This window comes from Saccopteryx bilineata, chromosome 3, assembly GCF_036850765.1.
Source record: "Saccopteryx bilineata isolate mSacBil1 chromosome 3, mSacBil1_pri_phased_curated, whole genome shotgun sequence".
NCBI lineage: Eukaryota > Metazoa > Chordata > Mammalia > Chiroptera > Emballonuridae > Saccopteryx > Saccopteryx bilineata.
In genome coordinates this window covers 44,310,474-44,316,986 of record NC_089492.1, presented here as the reverse complement: position 1 = coordinate 44,316,986, position 6,513 = coordinate 44,310,474, and the positions used below count along the sequence as shown (strand labels likewise).

Sequence of the window (6,513 nt, the reverse complement as noted above, 5' to 3'; positions counted from 1 at the left end):
TTCTAATATTTTTTTCTTAAGAGTAAAGAAAAGGCTGACAATTTTTTTTTTGTATTTTTCTGAAGTTGGAAATGAGGAGGCAGTCAGACAGACTCCCGCATGCGCCCGACCAGGATCCACCCGGCATGCCCACCAGGGGGCGATGATCTGCCCATCTGGAGCATTGCTCTGTTGCAACCAGGGCCATTCTAGCGCTTGAGGCAGAGGTCATAGAGTCATCCTCAGTGCCTGGGCCAACTCTGCTCCAATGGAGCCCTGGCTGCGGGAGGGGAAGAGAGAGACAGAGAGGAAGGAGACGGGGAGGGGTGGAGAAGCAGATGGGCACTTCTCCTGCGTGCCCTGGCCAGGAATCGAACCCAGGAGTCCTGCACACAAGGCCGACGCTCTACCACTGAGCCAACTGGCCAGGGCCAAAGCTGACAATTTTTGAGTTGAGTGTTAACTTTTGCAGTTCAAGAAATGCTGTTATTTACAATTGAGATATTGGGAAAAGCCGAAATACTGTAAATATTCAAACTGAAAAATCCACATAAAATGTTTAATAAAATGTATACTCAACTGTACTTGATTCTGTCATTGCTGTAGGGCCAGTACTGGTGGCTGTCGGGACCATACACTTGTAGGTTCTCATTGAATTTGGGCAGATGGTAGAGAAACAGTGGAGCAGAAAACTGGTGGGCCATTTCTTTAATCTAGCTTCCCACCAGGCAGGCAAGTAAAAACAAATACACGGGGCACCAAAACCCACTCATTCAGTACTCACAAAGCTACTGACACATCGGGGTTTTCCTAGAATCAAAGGTCCCCTACCAGCTCCATCCCCTCTGGTTCCCCATCTCCTTCTCTCTGCACAAACGCTACACAAACTGGCTTCTCCTTCAGCATCGTGCCATCTTGGCTGCTTCTCTGCAAAAACTTGGTCTCCTCCTTCCCTTTCTCCTTCCTCACAAACTTTTCTTGGCCTGAAAACCCCTCCTCCAGAAACATTAGCATAACAAAGCCCCTTCCCAACAGGAAGGTAATTAGTTGTTTCACGTGGGTAGCTGCCATTTTGAACAATAGAAGTGAACAAAACCAAATAACACAAATTTTAAAAACTTATTTGCCCACCAACAATTGCCTTTAAACATTAAAAGTTGTGATTTTTCCATCACACAGAACACACATACAGGCACACACACTCACACAAATTATTATTAATGAACTATAATCTAATCACCTGATCTATAAACTTGTTGAGCTATTAATAAATTTGAAAATATAATTATTTTCATCCACTATCTAATGTGTGAAACTGACTTTTATAATAATTTCTATATAAAATTCTTCAGTGTTAATCAGTTTTTAAATTATTTAAATATTTAATGAAACTGCAGAAAATCAATATAAAACTTTTTCATTTTTAATCATTTGTGTGTTTATTTCTGAGATAATTATATTCTCGTTATAAAGTTTTTTTTTTTTTGTTTGTTTGTTTTTGTTTTTTTTTGTTTTTTTTACCATGATTCTCCATTTGTTGACTTAATGCTGGTAAAATCCCAAGAGAGGACTCTTCTAAACCAGGTTTTTCCAAAGTGTGCTCTTTACAGCATTTGTTCCACAAGATGGTATTAGATGTTCTGATTTTAAATATATATTCAGAAAGTTTGGATTAAGCAATACTGTGTTTCTTTACTGCATTGTTTTTTAGAACCTTGTTATTATAAATGCTCATTGTGTATGTCCAGAAAGTGAGTACTTTACATAATTCTTCCCAAGGATATTAGTCATGATTTTTTTTATTGAGCATTGAGACATCTACCAGTGGCAGGAATTTTTAAAGTAACATCTTTGATAATTATTCCTGTCTAACTACAACAAAGCCCCTTTACTTATGAATGGCAACAGAAACCAACTACCTAGGTGTTAACATAGATAGGTAGCTAGATGTTGAGAGTGAAAGGGAGCAAAAGGAGTTGAACATTATATTTTATAAAACTTGGAAAGACTTCTACAGTGAGAAGCTTAAGTATTCCATTTGCTAGAAAATTCTCCTCCACCCCCTCTATGGGAGGAGGCACTGGTTTTCCTATGTCCCCTAGTACAATCAATTCAGACTATGAGGTTAGGTGTTTTTGCATTTCTACTTCAAGACAGGTGCAATGGAAGCTAAAATGATGGCCATAGAGGTCTGTCAGTCTAGCTTAGAAGAAAGATCTGACTGGTTAGTGGGAGAAACCAATGCAAGCCCACAAAATTTTAAAGAAACTGATTGGTTGGCTTAAAGGAAAGCTAGTTCTTTCCAGCCCCAAAATGAAAACAGAGGCTTAACAGAGACCTGGCTTTTTCTTTCTCTCTGCCTTCCTGCTTGGAGACAGGCTCTTGCCCTATTTGCTCCCATGCTGTGTGGGCTTGCAGCCACCTGTGAGTAGCCTCTTGACTTTAAGCCTGGACTGGACTAAGCTTTGATATGGACTGAACCATGGTGCAGAATATCTAGACTTTGGTCTTTATACTGGGCTTAATGAAGACAAGACTGTGCATTTCCCTTTGTGGGACAAATGGAGGTAAGACATTGGGAACCTGTGAGGCACTTTTTATTTCAACTCTGAATAAATCTTACTACAAAAGTCTAAGCTTCTCCAAATATGCATCCTTTAAAATTCCTTTTTCTTGACACTGCAAAAGAATCCTCTTTCTACCAGAATCATTAGTATGAAACACAAGTAACTTAGTGACAAAGTATGTGGGAAAATCAAGTGTTTCTTATTTTTTTCTTTCAATTTTAGTACAGGCACCTCACAAAATAGGTATCCAGACAGCAAATAAACATATGAAAAATACAGAAAGAAAATGCCCTTTAAGAATAGAACTGGAATACTACTCAGCCATAAGAAATGATGACATAGGATCTTTTACAACAACATGGATGGGCCTTGATAACATTATACTGAGAGAAAGAAGTAAATCAGAAAAAACTAAGAACTATATGATTCCATACATAGGTGGGACATAAAGATGAGACTCAGAGACATGTACAACAGTGTTGGGGGTACAGGGTAGGGGGAGGAGAGGGAGAGGGTCAGGAGAGAGGAGGGGCACAAAGAACATGGCTTTTCAGCATTGGCCATATTCCCCCTTTAATCTATAGACAGACAGCAAATATTTACTTATGGTGTTTCCACTATAAAGACTGCTGTCTTAGGGACAAATGCTGATGAACTATTTCAGCAGTTCCTCCTTCTTCAAAGACTTATATGTCAACATAGAGCTCCATGTTTCATAGAACATACTCAAACTCACTTCATGCTCCATGGAGCTTTAACACAAGGGAATGCCCCCCCCCCTTTTTTTTGGTTGTATTTTTTCTTTTATTTATTTATTTTTTGTATTTTTCTGAAGATGGAAATGGGGAGGCAGTCAGACAGACTCTCGCATGCGCCTGACCGGGATCCACCTGGCATGACTACCAGGGGGGAATGCTCTGCCCATCTGGGGTGTTGCTCTGTTACAACCAGAGCCATTCTGGTGACTGGGGCGGAGGCTATGGGGCCATCCTTAGTGCCCGGGGTGGCTTTGCTCCGGTGGAGCCTTGGCTGTGGGAGGGGAAGTGAGAGACGGAGAGGAGGGAGAGAGGGAGGGGTGGAGAAGTAGATGGGCGCTTCTCCTCTGTGCTCTGGCCAGGAATCGAACCTGGGAATCCTGTACACCAGGCCAATGACTCCTACGGGTCTACCATATCATGCTTTTTACTAAAAAAAAATTTATATTTCTTTTGAAGGCTGATGAACAGGAGACACCAAATCTTTTTCGCCTGCAAACTAATACCTTCTTTATTAGATCCAGCTAATAACACTGTTTTGTCTTTTTTCAAATAGCTCCAGATATATAGAAAAGATTTATATAGGCGGATGGGGATCCTCAAACCCCTCAGTGAGATCTTCTGAGCATGGCTTTTAAGATACCTAGAGGCAGAAAAAGCCCAATAGAGATCAGGGAAACTACCAGCTTTTAGGATACACCCTTAAAGGCTCCAACGCCCCAAAGGGGTCTCATAGGATGCCATCTGGGTCCTGCTTCAATAGTGGAAAGGAAGGTCATTGAGCTAAAGCCTGCCAGGCTTACATGCCTCTGCTGTGAGGAAACAGGGACACTGGAAGGTAGGCTTCCCCCTTGCTCCTCTAAGGGAGGGTTCAGTCTCTTCCAGCCCTGCTCCAGCCACCTATGACCTAACCTTGCCCAGAAAGCTGGTGTTTGCCACTGAAGGCTGAAGGTGCCCAGGGCCGTTGGCCCCATCTATGACACTGTGGACGAGCCTAGGGTATTTCTTCCAAGAAGCAGGTAAACTGATCTCCTTTGCACAAGGGCCACTTAACTATGTTTTGCCTGAATAGTCAGGTTTTTTATTCTTCCCTCAAAGATCTCTGTTGTGGGTGTTGATAGTCCTATTTTCTGCTGCTTTGCTTAATATATAGTGTTTCCTTTATCCCTCCTACCTCAATGTCCCACTCATATTTCAGGCTGGGACCTACTCCTAATTTAGAGCTCTCTTTCCCCCTTTTGCCAACTTCTATTATGAATTTACCTTTGCCACCCAGTTTAGTGTATCCCAAGGTTCTCTTTACCATGCCAGAGTTGCAGAGCTCCAGGGAAAAGCAACCTGGTCTCAACTCTCCAGGCAGCGGAGAACAGAAGCTCCATATCCACGCATTCTGCAAATGGCTTTTCCAGTCTACCTGAATCATTACCAGCTAGAAGCAGCGGTCATTGGGACTTGGACATGAGCTGCAAAGTATAGAATGGTGACAACAATTCCAGTGCCATGCGGACTTTTCCTGGACTCCTGCTCTCTGTGACAGCTCCTAACAGACTGAACTGTGGTTGGGTTGCACTTTTCAGGGATTTGGCATGGTGATGGGGCCAATTTGGACTTGGTGAACATGTTAAGGACACTACTCTTTTATGGATTCTTGCTGTATTGGCCAAGAGTTTGCTTAAAGGCTTTAAATCACTGTAAAAAAAATAGAAGACTGGATGAAGAAGATGGGGCACATATACACCATGGTATACTATTCAGCTAGAAGAAATGATGACATCGGATCACTTATAGCAGAATGGTGGAACCTTGATAACATTATGCGGAGTGAAATAATCAAATCAGAAAAAAAAAGAACTGCAGGAGTCCATACACTGGTGGGACATAAAAGCGAGACTAAGAGACATGGACAGGAGTGCGGTGGTTACGGGGGGTGGGGGAAGGGAAGGGGGAAGAGAGGGAAGGGGAGGGGGAGGGGTACAAAGAAAACTGGATAGAGGGTGACGGAGGACGATCTCTCTTTGGGTGATGGGTATGCAACAGAACTAAATGACAAGATAACCTGGAAATGTTTTCTTTGAATATATGTACCCTGATTTATTGATGTCACCCCATCAAAATAAAAATTTATTTATAAAAAAAAAGAATAGAACTAAGAAAGAAACTGTGGTATGTTTAAACAATAAGTATTATAAAATAATAAAAATAAATCTACAGTTTCATAAAACAATATGGATAAATCTCATAAACTTAATGTTGAAGAAAAAGAGAAAAATACAAAATATATATTTATATCATATTTTCCCATGTATAAGACACTTCCACGTATAAGGCACATCTTAATTTGGGGCCAGAAATTTGAAAAAAATGTATTACGTAAAGTTATTAAACTTAAGTTTTATTCATCATAAAATTTATACAACTCATCACTGTCAAAAAAGTTGGAAATGCAAGTAAAAAATTTACAACCACTGTGTATGATGCACCCAGTTCTTAGACCCCAAATTTTTTGAAAAAAGGCACGTCTTGTATGGTAATTTTACTTATGAAAAATTTAAAAATCAGAAAAACTATCCTTTTTGTGTGTGGCAGGGAGAGGGATGACCGCTTAGCTGTTAAAATGTTAAAAAAGCAAAATATAGTTACCATGACAAGCAGGATCGTGGTCACCTGTGGTGGGGAGAAAATCAAGAGATTGTTACTGGGAAGAACCATTTTAGGTGTGGGGGCAGGGGTTCTGAGGAACTGAAAATGGTCTATTTCTTTTTCTGAGTTATAGCTACTGAGTTATTACTATGGGAAAATGCTATGGTAGTAAGAGGATAATAAAACACCGCAAAATTTTTACTCCCCATCAACTCTCTTTTCTCTCTTTATAACTATAGCCATGTCACTTCTTATTTCTTCTGAACACTGATGCAGCAATGAAGTATGCTTTAGACTAGAAGAAAGTCTTTTAGATTCAATCTGATATTAAAAACAACTATTGTTCCAGTGACAAAAGCTGTGCTTTCTGTGAGGCAATATCAAACTTCTCCTTTTTACAGCAGTTGTTTAGGGGGTTTTTTTGTTTTTTTTTTGTTTGTTTGTTTGTTTTGTTTAGGGTTTTAAATTTTCCGTTGCCACTCTTGAGTGGGTCAATGGTTCTCAAAGTTCAGCTTGCATATGAATTACCCAGAAAATTTGCAAAAAAAGGGGGTGGAGGGGGGATGAAGATT

At 40.5% G+C, this 6,513-nt stretch overlaps 1 non-coding gene across 1 annotated transcript; it reads right to left on the bottom strand.

Moving 5' to 3' along the window:
* Window positions 1–335: 335 nt before the first annotated feature.
* TRNAT-UGU (transfer RNA threonine (anticodon UGU)) lies at window positions 336–411 on the bottom strand. The gene has a single exon. It is a non-coding gene; the product is annotated as a tRNA-Thr (tRNA).
* Between the last annotated feature and the right edge of the window lie 6,102 nt (window positions 412–6,513).